The sequence below is a fragment of the Microcebus murinus genome, chromosome 9 (genome assembly GCF_040939455.1).
Source record: "Microcebus murinus isolate Inina chromosome 9, M.murinus_Inina_mat1.0, whole genome shotgun sequence".
NCBI lineage: Eukaryota > Metazoa > Chordata > Mammalia > Primates > Cheirogaleidae > Microcebus > Microcebus murinus.
The window spans coordinates 36635930-36654851 of NC_134112.1; the positions used below are offsets into that span (position 1 = coordinate 36635930).

The window sequence follows — 18922 nt, forward strand, 5'->3', positions numbered from 1 at the left end:
GTAAAAGCACTTTTAGAGTAGTAAGAACTGTGCAAGTATTGTGAAAAATGACATACAATTTGAATGAAACATATTCAACAGAGTCCTTTTTCAAAACTTGAACTCAATTATAATTTAGTTTATCAATGATAATATTAAAAATCATTTGAAACTTAAAAGTAATTTTTTAAAAATCTCCTAGGGTGATACTTTAATGCTAGGTTGATAAATACTGTGCTTCCTCAAATGGTGTCTCAAATTTAATTCTTGCTACAAGAAAAAGAATAAGATGTTAGTTAATGTAATAAGAAAATTACATGCCATGTTAAAAAATGAATTAAAAGAACAGTAAAACTTCAACATACTTCATTTTTCAGATATTCTCATTCTATTGAAAATGAAGGTTTATTCAAATTGTGTCACATTATTATTTATGAGAAAACTGCATTTACATGTTATTTGATTATTTTTCTGGGAACACATATTATCTGTTGCAGACAGTTTGCCTTCTAATTCAATAATTAATCTATTGTTTTTCATGTACCTACAGTCCATCTCTAATGCCATGGCTGATCTTTATATTTCTAACGAGAAATCTTATTCCTATAAATAAATTGAAATACTATTTACTTAAATGTTTCTATTCCTCGGATTTTGTACTTTCACCATTTTCTTACTTCTTCACTATTCATTTTATCACTCTTTTCTTCAATGAGTAATTATCAGGACATTATTGTACACAGAAAAGTATGGGAAGCAAGAATAAATATGCAAGGTTTACATTTTAATAGTAAAGGTATTATATGTAGCCAACATATACATTTTATTAATGAAATAATAAATATGAGAATTATTTTTTTTAAGTCTACTCTAAGATTTCTAAGCCTGCTCACTTATACCATTTTTTTCCTCAATTTACCAGCAAGAATACTTAGAAGAGTTTTAAAATACCAGTCAGCAAAGCCTGCTTTGTCATTTCCTAAGCAAAAATACCGGCATGTGTTCTTTCAATCTCTTCACTGTTGTACAGAACTTAACAGAAACCCACCATACTCATGGGGCCAGGAACACTACTCAAGGAGCAGAAAAGGGCCAGATATACATTAGCCTCATAATTTACAAGAATTATATTAAAACATTGTTTCACAAAGAATGGTATGCCTATCATTGGTTATGTGTGATATGTCTACATCAGGGATCTAAAATTAATAGCCCAAGGGTCCTATCTAGCCTATATATTTTTGTAAATAAAGTCTATTGGAACACAAACATGCACATTTATTTACTTTTTATCTTTGGATGTTGTTGACCGAGTACAGCAGCATTGATTAGCTGTGGCATAGAGTACTCTGGGCCCCCCAAACCCTAAACTATTTGTTACCTGTCTCTTTCCAGAAAATATTTGTTGGTTTCTGGCTTAAGTAACATATGCATGACTATACATTAATATGCTATAAATTATTACATCTGTATGTAAATACTGAAGGGTAATAGTTATAGAAAGAAAGAAGAAAGAAAAAGGAGAGAGAGAGAGAGGAGAGAGAGAGAGAGAGAGAGAGAGAGAGAGAGAGAGAGAGAGAGAGAGAAGGAAACTTGTCAGTAATATACAAAATTTATCTTGGGTAAGAAAATGTTATTTTCTGAACACATGTAATTTTAGCATTGGATATTTTTATAAATATCCTATGCTATACTCTCAACTGGATTCTATATGCAACAAAACACTATAGATATTGCTTGATGAAGTCAGAACTCCTGAACTAAGATATATTTACATCAATAAAAAGTGTAAAGTGAAATATATGCAAGTTTTGATTAAAAACTAAGTTACATTAAGCTGACTTAAGTCTCATTTTTTTTCTCCTTGAAACCGTTCATAAACACTCATAAATGCACCAGAAAAATGAAATAGAGAAGTATTTGCATCTCTGGTCCAATTAATTAGCCTTTGAACACTATACATTGTAGTATGAGTCACTGTTCTTCAGTATAATAGAAATGAGGAAAAGGACTGTGTCTTATTGCTTCAGTACTGTTAGCACCTAACACAGTGCTAACATATGGAAAATGTGTTGAATGGTTGCATTGGGAAGCATTCATTTCTTGCCTTGCTTTTTTCTTTCTTTCTTTCTTTCTTTCTTTCTTTCTTTCTTTCTTTCTTTCTTTCTTTCTTTCTTTCTTTCTTTCTTTCTTTCTTTCTTTCTTTCTTTCTTTCTTTCTTTCTTTCTTTCTTTCTTTCTTTCAGATTAAGTAGAAAGAAAACCTGTTTCTTCTAGACCTCAAAGTTTATTATGAGCAAATTAGTTAATGGCATTTCAAGGATACTTTAGAAATATAGGATGCTATTTCATGAGATATTAATGCTTAAGCTCTTTGGAAATAAGAATTATAGACATGGATACTAAAAAGAAAAAGTCAAAAATGTTTGACCTGCAAAACTATATAATTTGAGGTTTGGCTGATACAGTAACGTTATTCTATTCCTTCTCAACTGGTTTGGCGCTCTCTGCTCTTCCAGGTTGCTGGAGTAAATGCTTCCTTGACCCAAAATGAAATGTTTCATCTACTTATTTAAAGGCTGTTTAAAAAATGACTTTACTTTTAGTAGTCAGTGTTCTCCTCCTCTGAAATACTCTGCTGATTCACAAAGCTGTCTGAGAAATTCATGATGTAGCTGCAATATCAGCCCGAATAAGGATAAAATATCCATTTGGAGATCAGAAAATTTACTTTATTGGCTAAAGGGGTACTCCCCTTTGGTATAACGAAAGGCATTAGAAAATCTATTAACTCTGAGTTATATTCTGCAGCCACCATCTTTTCTTGTTATAATTAATATTTCATTTTAATTGTACTGCTATATAATTTCTTATGAAAAAATACTGTGAACTCTGAACAAGATATTTTACTACAACAGACTATTTTTCCATGAGTACTTTTTCACTTTTTCATGGGTTATGAAAAGAGGGACAGGGATTTTTACTTTATATGGTAAAACAAATTAGGGCATATTTTTAATTGTTTCCCCTAATATCTACCTTTTTTGTATTGTTCTCGTTATTAGATCAGGAAAATGATATATTGCATCATTTTGAGCCAAGCTGTATTTTGTAATGCTTAGCGAATTAGAGTCTGGTTGTCTTTCATTTATGAGGCAATTTCACATAGGTGGTCATAGGAAACATGTTCTTCGCTTCTTTTTATTTTTTTTTTCACTTCTTTTTATAAAATGAGGATAGTTTTTTCATCTTGAGAAAAGTAACAACTTATATGCTTCTTTAGGATATATTTTATTTTCACCATTCTTTACCTATCAAATATTTCTGAGAACCCTTCTATATAGCCTCTCTCTCATTTCCTCATTATGTATTCATCATTCATTGAGCAATTATTTAGCACTTACTATATGAAAGGGTTTCTTTGCTGTTTGTTTTATCTATGTTAGTCAAAATATGAATAAGTTATCTCTGCCCTGACAAACTCAGAATAGTTTGGGAAAGACAGACAAGTAAGCCATTAACTTATGCTCAAAGAGTTGGGGGAGTGATTTCTCATTGAGCAATGCTTTACTAAAGTCCTAGAAGTTAGAAGTGAGCCTTGAGAGACGGGTGATCCAGGCTAGGGAAACAGTGTAAGTAGAGGCATAGCGTCATAAAACCGAAACCATGGAAAGTTCAGGTAGCAGTGAGGAGTCCTTTGTGGTAGGAGAGTAGAGTGATTGATGAGACTGAAAATACATGTTAGAGCCAGGCTGCTGAGAACTGAATGAATAATTAAAATGTTAGATTTTATTCATTAAGCAGTGGGGAGTCATTGAAGATTTTCAAAGAGAGGAGTAAAATGATTCGACCTAAAATTTAGGAAAGTAACTCAATGGCTATGTAGAGGACAACTTGGAATGTCAAAGACAGAAAACACAGGAGAAATGTTAGTTAGATATTTCAGTAGGAGAAAAATAGATATCTTGTTTTAAATGACTTCCTTCACAGAAAAATATTTTTATTACTTCAACACTATTATCCAACCCATGTATTAGATGTTAGATGATAGCAACTGTTATCATTCATTAATCACCATATGCCCTTGGTGATCTTGAGTCTTGTTATGGACTTATTTGTGTCCCTCTGGCCCACTCCCCCCAATCGACATGTTGAACCCCTAATCCCCAACATGATTATATTTGGAGAAAGGTCCTTTAGGGAGGAATTATTGTTAAATTATATCATAAATGTAAGGCCCTAATCTGATAGGATTGGTGTTCTTATATAAAGAATGAAAAATAGCAGATATCTTTCCATCTTCATGTGTGGACAGAGAAGGGTCAAATAAGGATATAGTGAGAAGGCAGTTGTCTACAAGTCAGGAAGAGAGGCATCACCAGAAACCAGAAAGGTGCCCTGATGGCACCTTGATCTTGGACTTCTAGCCTCTAGAACTGTAAGAAAATAAATTTCTTTTGTTTAAGCCACCCAACCTGTGCTATTCTGTTATGATATCCAGAGCACATTAACAGGCCTGGAGAAGTCTTATCCTGAAGTTCTATATGTCATCTTTGTCTCTCTCTCGAGATTCGGTTCTCCAAGTCTGAGGTCTGAGAAACTAAGAAGCATCTATTAGAATTCCATTCCCCTCAAGTTCTCATGGCACTGGAGGGAATTAATTAAAGATATATTTGTTCAGAGAAAACAACTGGATATGGCAAGTGATTGACTTTAGAGATAAATGAGAGTGACTTGATAAAGACAATAGATTTTATTCCATCTGTAGTTTTTAATCTTTGTTCATGATTATTCACTGAAAATAGCTTATTTAATATAAAGAAGCACCTGTATATCTGTCAGTGAGGTGTGCAATTTTCCATCATGGCCTAATGTCACTGGCTTCCATGACTATACTGTCCTATTTCTCTTTCACATTTGGACATCACCTCACTTTTTGATCTGATTTCTTTTTCTTCCTACTCCCTTGTAATTGTTAATATATTCTAAGATTCAATCTTTAGCTTCTGCACCTTTCTTTTCCCACTTTCCCCTCCCCTTTCTGACTAGGAGAGGTCAATTGCTCCTAAGATTTCTATTAAAATTCTTTTTTAAAATTTAAATTTATAAATCTACAGTCCTATATATTCAAGTTCCACTTCTATCAATGCCCTCTGGATATTTTCAATTAAATGTCTTCCCAGAAAAATAATTCATTTGTGTAGCTTTCCATAGTCAACAAAGCCCCATCGTATATACTATGTGATTTTTTCCACCAATACTGTAAGGTATTAATTCCATTTTATGTTTATGCTGCTGACTCTCAAAGAGGTTAATTTTCCAAGCCATTAAATGAGTTATAGAAACAAATATTCAAATGTCAAACACAGAGCTATTTAAACATGCCCCAAACTTCTCTAAGAAAATCCAAAACCGATCAAGACACTTCTAAAGTGGAACTTGTTATCGATGCTACCTGCAAATGGTCTCCTTTTCTGAAAATCCTCAGTTAACAGGACTATCATAATCTGAATCAGCCTATCAGATATTATGTCCAATATCTAGAACTTAATTGGTAATTGTTGAGAGTGTAGTGAAATGAATGAACAAAGGCTATATAAAGTTGATTCTCTCATTTAATGTCTACATCGAATCACATATCAAGTCAAAAACCAACCTACATTTTTTGTTCCCACTGCAGTGACCTAAGATATCAGAAAATACGAACAAATAGAATGAGCATGAAGAAACATAGACTTTTGTATCTTTGTTAAGTAAAAATTATCTTGTTATTTTAAAAAATCTGGTAAGGGATTGTCATAGTGCTTAAAGAAAAATTTATCTTTGAAGGAATATAATAAAAATCAATCTTTGATTTTTCGTTCTATACTATTTTCTACTTATAAACCACTTATCACATAAAATAGTAATATCGATAATATGGTCTCTCATACTTGTATTGGTCTTTCTACAAATTAAATTTATGTCTAAAAAAACTAATGGCATAAAATATTAAAAGTTAATATATTGATATAATCTCAAAGATTTAGGAAGTAATATTGGTGACTAGTGCCAATAACATAAGGAAGACTAAACATTTCTTAATCACAATAAATGTTTACTCTGGTCTGGAGACCATTTCTTATTTGATCATCCTTGGAAAATATAAAATGTCAGGGCCATTATTTTTTATTAACTGGATCTGGCATGGGCATAAATAGTAAATTGAACTATCTTTTTGTGGTGGGAATTAAGGGAAAATTGGGTTTAAAAATATTCAGACTTAAAACATATCACATATAGGTACTTATAGATGAGTGAAATCAATTTTTAATAGAATTTTTATTTTACAAATGAAAGTCTCAAGTACTTTGGGTAAAACACAAATAACCTATCTTGTCACAAAAGGAATAGTTTGTACGTCTGGCTCATCACAATTTTAATTGTAAATCTCAGGAAATGCAGAATATGACAATTAAGTTAGGAAGTGCTCAATGGATTGCAGAGTAGTAAATTTTATTAAATTTCTTCATAAAATAACATTGACAAATAATCTAATACAGAACTGTTTGTGCATTACTAGGTATTGCTGAAGGAACAAATAGGAAGCTCCAAATTCACTCAGAAGAAGAGTTCTACTAGTTTTTTTCTCAGTAATTTACATGCTATTCTCTGGTATAATTTAAAAAATTACTTAGTCCTCTCTACAAGAAAGCAGGGCTTTAAAAGAAGCAATATATTTCATAGCAGAAAACTACTATTTCAGTACATTGTAGGATGTCAGATACAAATCCATTTACAGAGAATGCTGGCTTAACATTTTAATATAAATTATAAAACATATTTGAATGGAGGAATACTGATAGAATATGGGAGTAATTTGATATAAGATGTAAACTGGAAGAGGTTTTAAAAATAATAAGTGAATTCCTTAGGCTCTATTTCCTTTTTCTTTAGATAGCCTGATTTTTGGTGGTATCAAAAGGCTCACAAAGTAACCGTATTGTCTGATACGCTTGAAGAGCACTATCTAAGGCACATGTACTTTTTTTTTATGTGAGTTAACAGTGTCCCTAGGAAAGCAACTTCCAGCCTCAGCTTTACTAACACCAGTATCACATAATATTGTATATTAGATTTAATAATTCAGGCTCAATAATATAGTGTTTTCTGCCATGACATTTGTAATATCATCTACTACTGTCTAAAAAGTGACCTATACCCAAAATGGTTCTGAGGTCTCTTCACAATTACTATCTATCACTATCATTAGATATCCTCCACAAAGTAGGAAAAATCACTTTGATGTGGTTACTCTACTACTAAGACAGCAATAATACGCTGGTTTTATACAAGAGTCACCCATGTGATACTCTGGAGTACATATCACAAATTTTAGAATGCAGTGACACCTATCTGCTGAATAAGCTCAGGAGGTGGAAAGACTAAATGCAAATACAAAACATAGTCTGATATCTTCAATTCACATCAGACACGCTACTTTCCTAACATTTAAATGTGTGTGTTTGGTAGATGGTGAGGGATTCCTGGTATACCAAGGGATGACAGTGGGTGCTGTTGCCCCCATCTTGGTCCTGCCCAACCCTAATTCTTTATATCTGAGGGAGGAGGAAATATCCAATGAATCTTCCAGTCAGAAGTCAGCATGCCAGCTGCAAGAATGCAGAGGACTCTCTGGCCCACAGGCCAAGCTGCCTGCGCACTATAAAGTCCGGAAAGTGACCTAGAACCCACATGCGTAATTAAGGCTCAGGTCATGTGATTCCCAACTGTGTAATCAAAGTGGTTCCATGATGACCTCTAAAGCACAAGGGAGGTCTCTATCCAGACACTATAAAATAGGATGCAGACCATAGCCAAGCTCTCTCTCTCTTGGCCCTTCCTCTTTCCTGTCCTGCTGCGACAATGGGTCTGGTGGTCATCTGTGGCATATGTACCATGCTGTGAAAACCTTTATCTTGCTCTTCCCCTGTAATCCTCCCTTTCTCTTCTCAATAAACCTCATTTTTATGCTTGCCTAACTTTGGCATGTCTGGTCATTCGTTCTTCAGCCATGGGTGCACCAAGAACCAATGGTTTCAGACTGAAATCTAACATATTGATATGATAAAATGTGTACATTTTTCTCCCAGAAAATGTATAAACTGGGATTCTAAAAGTTAGATCATTACTTCAATGACCTAAACTAAAAGTACATTTAAATTTTTTAATTTTTCTTAAATTCACCTTCAAAGTGTAAACACATGAGTGCCAGGAATGTTGAAAGTAATGTTGCCTGCTCACTATTTCTATGGTATTCTCTGACTGTAATATTCATTTACTGGGGGCATTTACTTACTAGAATCACTCTTTATAGTTTTATGTTTTCAAGTGTCATTGTTCCAATTAGATAATAAGCACGGAGCTTACTTGCTTAGAACCCTTCTTTGAGTTTAACAGAGGGTGATGCATATCATAGGTATCAATAAGAGGTTAATTTCTTCAAACGTTTTAACCAAAAAGTTGAAAATGACTCCTCAGCTTTTTCTTCTTCCTTGCCAAAAGACACACAAATAAGTATAAAAATAGAACCACATAGGTGAAAATAAGAGTGAATAAAACAGGAGTAAGACAAACAGAATTGGGTTACTAGAAAAGAACAGAGAAGACTAAAAAAGCATAATGCAATGCATATAAATAAAATACATATTTAGAAATATTTGTATTATTTGCTACATTTTTAACCTCTTATTTTATATTTTTAACCTTATATAGAGAACATAATCAAAATGAACTTTGGGATGAAGAGGAAGAAAAGATGTATGCAGTCACAGTAAGAATTTTATTTATTCTTTTAGTATTCATGGAAGATTTTAGTCATATACTGCACAGCATTTCATGAATAATACTGCAACCTATAATTTTGTTCTTTCCAATTCCTCCTTGGTCAAATAGTTATAAAAACTATTTAGTTATTTATTAAGTGTTTTCTCTGTTTCCACATACTACCCAACCTTGACGTTTTTTTTCCATCCCTTTGGATTTTCTCCATTACTTCAACATTTTCAAACTTTTGTCTTTCAGAAGCATTTGGTTCTGCCATAGTTCCTACATAACTGAATCTAGAGGGATAGAGATCTTCAGACAATAGAAACCATCCTCTGTAGAAGCAGTTTCTGTTGGTTTATTAGGTTTTTTGGTTATCTCTCTTTCATCTGGGTTAACTACCTATATAATGAACATATTTGTTGTTAGCACAATGGTCTCCTCATGACAAATCCTCATATAGCAATAGATTTCCTTTCTATTTTCCAAGGTAAAGCAATATATTTACCTTTCCATGTGTGCCTCACATTATTTAGCATTTCCAAAGTGAAATAGTTTTAGAATAAATTTCAGTCATCCAGACAAAATTGTTTTCAATGAATACTTCTGAATTTAAATTTTTTTTGCCTAAGAAACAAATTTTGTTAAAAAATTATTTCATTTATTTTTGTGGGGGGTAGGGGTCATTTAGATTTCAGAGTATGTTCTTTCAGGACCAAAGGTTCATTAATCTTAGTTCCAAGGGGAAGAAAAAAAAAAAGCCTAAACTCAGACCCTGTAACCTATCACATAATTTTCTTGATGGACAATTCTTAACCACTCTCAACTCAGTTTCCCTAACTCTAAAAGGGTATTTACCATCCTTTTAGGCAGGATATAAAGATTAATTAGTTAAGATTGCAAAGTGCTTTAAGCATGAAATGCTGTATGAGATAATAGGATAAATATTAATAATATCCTGCTAGAAGTACAGAGACAGTCATAGCAAGGTAACTAAGAAAAATAAATTGCAGTGCTTGGTATGAAATTGAAAATCACTAATGGGATGAAAGTTTGTTCATACTGGGAGCAGTGTTGCATCATGTATAATGTAATACCAGGTCATTTTCAATTGTTTTAATTGCCATGAGCAACTGATCTTTAGAGCTGTTCCTGACAAGCTTCAGCACACCCTAATGATCGTGAACCAGTGCCAAAGACCAGCATTATCCCCTATTGAACATTAAATGGTATCGACCCTCTTCTCTGGGTCCATCACTCACAGACTCCTTGAAGTAATTCACGACACAATTAACATTAATTAACTTTACAAAAACCTCTCAAACTCTCCACGTTTTAAGACTTCAGACATTGAAGAAAGTAAAGAGCAACTAACAAAAAAGTTATGAATCCTCTTGTGAGAGCCATCAATTAGGGTAAGTAAAAGATTCCTAAATTTTTATAACCCTCATTTATCACTTGTCACTCCTGATAAGTTTATCCTGTGCAAAGATATCTTTAAAGCCATTCAGTACGAAAGGACCATTCATCTCTGTACTTCACATCCACTTTAAAACTGAGAGTGGAAGCTTCCAAATTCATGTCGGAGTAAACCAAGAGTCACAAGTGATTACTGGGCCCTACAGAAATGCTACTGAAGTACCTCTCAGGTAGGCGAGGAAAGAACTTAGCCTTGTCCTTCTCATCTCCATTTCTAGAGGACTCTCCTACAGGGATTGTATTTCTGCTCTAAGTTCCGAGTGATTAACAGTAGACTTCTCTAGAATATCAACAATAACAAGAATCTGCTATTCTTTAAGTGTGTGACTCTTTATGTATATTCTCCTTTTAGTCTATAAAATAGGCATTCCCATAATTTTAAACTTGCTAACATTATAATAAAATTTGCTTTTATTCCAACTGCCCAAACATAATTGCTTATTATTGCTAGAGGAGGTGTTCAAATATAGGTCCTTTTTAAACTGAATCAATGCCCTTTTTGTTATAAAGGTAGCAAAGTTGAGTATTTACCGTATGAAAACCATAAGAGTGACTACACCTGTAAAGAGATCTGAAGTATAACACACAGCACTAACCCTCAAGAAAACAAGGTACTTTTCTTTGATAGGTAAGAACCCTAGGAGAAAAGGGCTAGGGATTGCTGATATAGCTATTTAGTAAGTATACATTCATGGCTAAAGTCATTTGCTATCTCAAAATTATCCTGGAAGTGGTCTTGTTTCTCTTAGATAAGTTTTAAAGAAAGCAGCTCCTTATTCTGTATATCCAACTCATAAGCCACAGAGAACTTCAGAACAGTGAAGTCTTATTTTCACAGTACTCACAATACTTCTATGTTGCTTCATGTATATCTTTGGATCTTACTTTTCTGACATCTTCCAACAGGATTATGTAAGCACAAACTTCATTATTCTGTTGGTTCTATAGTCCAAAGGGAAAAGGTATCAAATCCATGTCATTTTCTTTTTTTAAGTATACTCTATATTAAAAATATATGTATTTCTAGCCTCATTCATAGAAACTGCTTATCTGTTTGAAGACTCTTGTTCTCCCCAAAAAGTTTTAGCCTTTCTCTTGTAGTAAAGTCCAAATGTGGTGTTATGAACAGCTCCCAAAGGGTATTCTGGTTCCCATAGAACACAGCATTTAAAAAAAAGAAAACTTAGAAATGAAATTAGAAATGAAGCTGTGCACCCAAATACCCCAATGATGATGTAGCAAACTGTAAACATGGTTTTTGAGTCAGTGATTTTGTGTTAGGTTTTGAAGGAATGTGGCTTATATATTATGTTTTTTTTTTTTTTTACTCCATGCACTTTCATTATATACCATTATTTTTAATACTTTCTTTCCTAACAACAAAGTATCCTAACTCCATTGAGGCACTCTAGCCAATGCATGGGAGTATAACTAACACAAATGATTAGAGTTGAAGTGAAAATTTTAACTCTCACGTTTAGGAATTTTTATTTTTTTTTTTAACATTTTTTAAAAAGTCCTACATATGGGGAAAAGGATACAGCAAAATTTTCATGAACATTTAGGTAACTAGGTAGGTTTTATAATTCCTGGACTAGAAGTTTAAATTTTATAATATTGATTACTTGATTGATGCTTTCATCCAGCACATATTAATGAATGCTGATAATTTCCCCTGGACCTGTGTTAGGAAGTAGGGACAAATGGCAGCTAAGATCTAGCCTCTTTTGAGAAACTCACAACCTGTAAAAAAATTATAATACAAAGTAATAAGTATAGTGATAGCCATGTGAGTGAAATATTGTGATGGCATAGTGACACGAAGTGCCCAAGGTGGACAAAGAAAGCTTTCTATTGGAACAAGGCCATGATTTGGAAGGCATATGGAAAGGCATAGAGATAGTTATAGTCTTTTGCTCCAAGAATGAAGGGATTATAAGAATACTTGAAGATTGATGTTCTTCCAAGTAATTTCTTATCCAAATAGTATTGGTAAACCATGACTATCTCCAATAATTTACTAGGAATTTCTACTAACTAGGAGTATTTGCTTCCCTCCAGACCAAAGAATGCCTGAATGTTTGGGAAGTCATGATCTGGTGCCGATCATTATCCCTCGTCATAACTTCCCAAGTTGGCAAAATGCCAGTTGTCACAGTTGCATCAGCTCCTCCTAAGCAGAGAATGGGGACCCACTCAGAAATTCTCTGTTCTTTTTACATCATGATGTTAAAATGGAATGAGAAGCAAGATATACTTCCTTGTACACTTCAAAGTCCAAATTATACAAGTAGCCATCATCCATTCACTCATATTTGAGAGGTGATACAAAAGATGTGAAAACATAGTGACTCATCTCAGAAAGATCATAGCCTACTGGAACAGATAGATGCATGAGGACATCATAATGCGTTACAAATCATCTCTTCGTGTAGGTATGTACAAAGTCTATGGTAATAGACTTTTTCTAGGAATTATAGTGTGCTGCTTTAATTTGATAATATTCCAATCAGTCTCTAAAGATAGACAGAAGTTTTTAATGAGGGATGGGAAGAAAATTTTAGGCATACAAAGCAGCCAATGAAAAAGCCAGGTATTAAAACACACAGTTTCTTCAGAGAACTTGGAGTATAATGTATATTAGAAGGAAAGTTTATGGTGGGAAATGAGACTGTAAAGATCATTTGGGATTGAGTTTTGAAGGCTCTTTTATGTCACCATAAAAAGATTAAATTTTATCTCAAGGGCAATGAAGAGTAAAGAGATTTCGAAGTTGAAAGTGATAATATCAGGTTGGACTTTTAAAAAAATCTCCTGGAAAGAGAATAGAGGTGGGCTGGCAGACTGATGTGAAGTGTATTGCACTGGGGCTTTGTAAATTGTAAAATTCTAAGCAAGCATTAGGGGCTGCTCAGCAATGCCCTTGTCAACTTTATACTCAGAGTGTAGTATATCAAAGGAAGACTCCAAAATCGTTTTCAAATATATGAGACAATTGTTCAGTCATTTATTCATTTCAACAATATTTGATTCTATTAACCTCACACAAATGGTAACTTCTCAAAATTAAAGAATAATGTTAATATTTTTAAAAGATACTCCTTTTCCTCCTTCCTCCAAACTCTATGACTAAAGACGTATGTAAATATACAGAGGTTTGCAATGGCAACATGGAAATTTCCTCTTTACACTGTTTTCTGTCTGAGTATTTTACTCACCCAGTACTTAATGACATCTCACCTGAATACTTTTTATATTCTTTATGTGTGCCAGGCATTCTTACAACTCTATCTGCAGCCCTCTGTTCATTTTCCTAAAGCTTTACTGTAAATGATGAACTTATTAACCAGAATGGTGTTTTGAAAAATTTTTTTATTAAATAAAATTTAATTTATTTATTAAATTTGAAAAATTTATTTCAAAATGGTGTTTTGAAAAATTTATTTTATTTATAAAAATTTATTTTATTCATATGATATTATCATATGACCTACAAGTAAAAAAGAAAAATCAAAGGCAAAATTATCCAATTTCTTATGAAATTTCATAAGGTGCTGGACAAAATACACGTACAAGTGTGAGATTTACCATCATCATCCAATAACCTATTAAAAATACAGTGAAGCAAAATGGGAAGTACAGGAGGGGACAGAAAATCTTTGATGAGCCCCACTGTGTCTGTCATAGCAGTCCTTAAGAATTAAGTTAAATTTTTTTGAATGTGTATTAAAATCCAAGTGAAATAAAATTTATCAACTATTAAGATAAACTACAGTTATGCATCACTTAACAACGGGGATATGTTCTGAAATTCTGTCTTTGTGCAACATCTTAGAGTGAGCTTATACAAACCTAGATGGTACAGCCTACCACACACCTAGGTTATATGGTATAGCCTATTGCTCCTGGGTTATAAACCTGTACAGTATGTTACTGTACCGAATATTGTGAGAAATTGTAACACAATGGTATTTGTGTATCTAAACATAGAAAATGTATAGTCAAAAAGATTTTTAAACCTTTTAATTTTTATGCATGTTTGTTAAAAACTAAGACATAAACATACACATTAACCTAGGCCTACACACTGTCTTCCTTCTTCACATGTCGTCCCACTGGAAGATCTTCAGGGGCAATAACACACATGGAGCTGTCATCTCCTATGGTAACAGTGTCTTCTGGAATCGCTACTGAAGGACCTGCCTGAAGCAGTTTTACAGTTAACACTGTTCAAATAACTAGAATCAATGTACTCTAAGATAATGATAAAAAGTATAGTACAGTAAATGCTAGGTAATAGAACCTTTTCAGCTGTATTAGAATTTTATGTAACCACCATCTTATAAGCAGTCCATAGTTGACTGAAATATCATTATGTGGTGCATGAATGTTATGTAAACAAAGAAGCATATTTTCACAATTTTGATGTCAGGACACATTCTAAAGTACAACATGAACTCTGGAAACTTTCAGGTAAAATAAATTTGGATTTCATGAAAATATTTATACAAAAGACGAACATGGAGACAAGGACATCTGAAGTTCATAACACAACATTTTCAGAGTATGTAAAAATTTTCTGCAAATAATTAGAGCAAAAAGACTATTAATTACATATAAAAATAGGCAAAGGGTCTCGTACTGGTCATTTCTTTCTTTGGTCATCCTTGTCTTTCTTTTGCAAACTGTGCTTCTTGCTCCCATATGTCAGGCTATGGGTAGATTGGCTAATCAGAGCCATGAACAGAAAAGACTGTTTATGAGAAGAGCGGAAGGGTTCAGGATATTTCTTCTTCTTTATCTAATTCATTAGGGAGTGAGTCTCCACTTCTCCCACCAGGTAGCCCCCACCATGATTTAAGCTGCTGCTAAATATGTTTTTCCTGGCTTCTGTATATATGGTAGCTCCCCATTTATCCAGGGAGATACGTTCCAAGACCTCCAGTGGATACTTGAAACCACAGGTAGTACCAAACCCTATATAATATGTTTTCTCAATCTAATAACTATGTTAGCTACTAAGTGACTATAGGGTGGGAGCACCTAGAGTGTGGATACACTGGACAAAGGGACAAATCTCATTTTGGGTGAGAAAGACATGGTGGCATGATTGTGAGTGCATGATTTCATCACAATACTAAGCCTGCTGTCCCATTTAAAATTAATGAATTGTTTATTTCTAGAATTTTCCATTTAATATTTTTGGATCATTTTGTTGACTGCAGGTAACTGAAATCACAGAAAGGGAAATAGTGAATAAGGGGAATTAATGTACTGCTATGGCATATGCCGATGGCCCATGAACATAGGTAGATGTATTATAAGAAGAATAAATCAAATAACAATTTTAAATCCAATTCAGTTGACCCACTTCCACGTTATTAATAAGTGTTTTAATGTACACTTAAATATGCTTTTCTTCATTTTCTCTGTAGCGTATTGTGTTAGTCTAGGATCTCTATGAAGCAGATGCCATAATGGGATTAAACACATAGGATTGTATTAGGAGAAATGACTGTGTGAAAAAAAATGAAGAAGTGGCTGAGTAAGGCTGAGAATGTTGTCAAACCATTATATAAATCTGATTCTGAATCAAGGGAGGAAGAAAGGACAATCAGGTGGTATACTAGTTTCTTAGGACTGCCATGACAATTATCACAAACTGGACATCTTAAAATAGCCAAAATGTTTTCTAGATCTGCAAAAAATGACATTAGTATTTCAATAGGGATTGCATTGAATCTGTAAATCACTTTGGGTAGTGTAGACATTTTAACAATGTTCATTCTGCTGATCCATGAGAATGATATCTTTTTCCACTTGTTTACATCCTCTGTGAGTCCCTTCCTCAGGTTTCATAATTCTCCCTATAGAGGTCTTTCACCTCCTTGGTTAAATATATTCCTAGGTATTTTATTTTCTTTGTTGCTATTGTGAAAGATACTGTATAAAGATATCAAATCTTTGATTTGATACTCAGATTGACTGTTATTGGTGTATAGGAATGCTACTGATTTCTGTACATTTATTTTGTAACCTGAGACTTTGTTGAATTTATTTATCAATTCCAGGAGACTCTTGGCAGAAGCTTTGAGATTTTCCAGATATAAGATCATATTATCAACACAGAGCAATAGTTTTATTTCTTTCCACATTTGGATATCCTTGATTTCCTTCTCTTGCCTGATTGCTCTGGCTAGGACTTCCAACACAATGTTGAACAGAAGTGGTGACAGTGGGCAACCTCTCTGGTTCCAGTTCTAAGTGGGAATGCTTTTAATTTTTCCCCATTCAGCATAATGTTGGCTGTGGGTTGTCATATATGGCTTTTATAATATTGAGGTATATTCCATTTATGCCTATTTTGTTAGAGTCCTTATCATAAAGGGGTGCTGAATTTTGTCAAATGCTTTTTGTGCATCTATTGAGAAGATCATATGGTCTTTGATTTTTGCCTCTATTTATGTGGTGAATCACATTTATAGATTTACACGCATTGAATCATCTTTGTATCTTGGATAAAGCCCATTTGATTATGGCAAATTATTTTTTGGATGTGCAACTGAATTTGGTTTGCTAAGATTTTATTGAGAATTTTTTCATGTATATTCATTAGAGATATTGGTCTGTAGTTATTGTGTTGTTATTGTTTTCTTTCCTGGCTTTGGTATCAGGGGGATATTGGCTTGTAGATGAATTCAGGAGGACTCCTTCCTTCTCTATGTTATAAAATCATTTTTCTGCAGTATAGGTACCAATTCTTTCTTTAGGTCTGGCAAATTTGGCTATGAAGCCATCTGGTACAGGATATTTTTTTGGTTTGGAGATGTTTTATTGTTGCTTAAATTTTGTTACTTGATATCGGTCTGTTCAGAAGTTTTATTTCTTTCTGATTGAGCCTAGGGACATTGTAAAAAGTTTCCAAGAATTTGTACATTTCCTCAATGTTTTAAAGTTTCTGTGATTAGAGATTTTTATAGTATTTAGAAATGATATTTTGTATTTCTATGGTGTCAGTTGTAATATTACCTTTTTCATGTCTTATTGAGCTCATTAGGGTCTTTTCTTTTCTGTCTTTGATTAATTTAGTGAGCGGCCTGTTGATTTTGCTTATTTTTTCAAAAAAACCAACTTTTTATTTCAATAATCTATATAATTCTTATGTTATCAATTTTATTTACTTCTCTGACCTTATTTCTTTTCTTCTTCTGGGTTTGGGATAGATTTACTCTTCCTTTTCCAATTTCTTGAGATGATTCATTAGACTGTTTATTTGTGATCTATCTGTCTTTTGGATGTAGGCATTTATGACTATGAATTTTACTCTCATGTCTGCTTTTCCTGAATTCCACAGATTTGATAACTTGTGTACCCTTTGTAATTTAGTTCAAAGAATCTTTTGATTTATATGTTGATTTCCTCCTTGACCCAATAATTGTTCAGCAAGGGGTTGGTTAATTTCTTGACTTTGTGTAGAGTGTTTCTGTAGGAATTGATTTCTAATTTTATTCCACTGTAGTCTGAGAAGATACATGATATATTTCTATTTTTCTAAATTTGCTAAGACAAATTTAAATTTCTGTGGCCTAGGATATAATCAATCTTGGAGGGAGAATGTTCCATGAGCTGATGAGAAAAATGTATATTCCATGGTTTGGTATTTGGGTAGAATGTTCTATAAATGTCTGTTAGAACTATTTATTGTATAGTTCCATTTAAGTACATTGTTTCTTTGCTTATTTCTTGCATGGAGGATCTGTCTCATTCTGTCAGTGGGGTGTTGAACTCTGGCTATTACAATGCTTCTATTTATCATTTTATTTAGATCAAGTAGGGTTTGCTTTATGAATGTGGGTGTACCTGTCTAGGTGTAGAAATATTTAGGATCTTTATGTCTTTTTGTTGAATTTTTCTCTTCACCATTATATAATGACTATCTTTGTCTTTCTTTACTTTTGCTAATTTGAAGTCTATGTTATCTGATATAAGAATGGCTACTTCAGCTTTCTTTTGTTTCCATTTGGATGGGATATTGTTTTCCATCCCTTCACCTTGAGTCTGAGTGAGTCATTGTGGGTTAGAGATGTTTCCTGAAGACAGCATATTCATGACTTGTATTTTTTTTATCCAGTCAGCCAACCTATCTCTCTTGAATTGGGATTTCAAGCCATTCATATTTACTGAAAGAATTGATAAGTGGGTGGGTTTCTGTACACCCTGTTGAGTAGAAGTTTATTGCTGTGTTTTAATTCTTGAGCCATTGTTGTATTTGTGCCCTGACTTTTAGTGTTTGGTTGGTTTTATACTGATGGGTGTCTATTGTGCTTTGTATAATGCAATTCTGAGTACTTCCTGTAGGGCTGGTCTTATCTTGACAAATTGCCTCAGTTTTTGATTGTTGAAAAAGTCTTTATTTCTCTCTCATATAGGAAACGTAATTTTGCAGGATACAAAATTCTAGGCTGGCCATTATTCTGTTTGAGAAGACTGAGAAAGGGGCCCCTGTCCCTTCTGGCTTTTAAGGTCTCAGTTGAGAAGTTGACAGTCTGATGGGTTTTTCTTTGTAAATTACCTATTGCTTTCATTTTATGGCTTGTAGGAGGACCTGTTTCATGTTTACTTTGGACTGTCTGATGACTGTGTGTCATGGTGAATGCCTC

At 33.4% G+C, this 18922-nt stretch overlaps 1 long non-coding RNA gene across 1 annotated transcript in view; it reads right to left on the reverse strand.

Moving 5' to 3' along the window:
- Window positions 1-14353: 14353 nt before the first annotated feature.
- Window positions 14354-18922, reverse strand: part of LOC142872865 (uncharacterized) — a 34995-nt gene continuing 30426 nt past the window's right edge. Inside the window, exon 3 of the long non-coding RNA XR_012920956.1 lies at window positions 14354-14465. This is a non-coding gene — a long non-coding RNA (uncharacterized LOC142872865). The remainder of the gene's footprint in view (window positions 14466-18922) is intronic.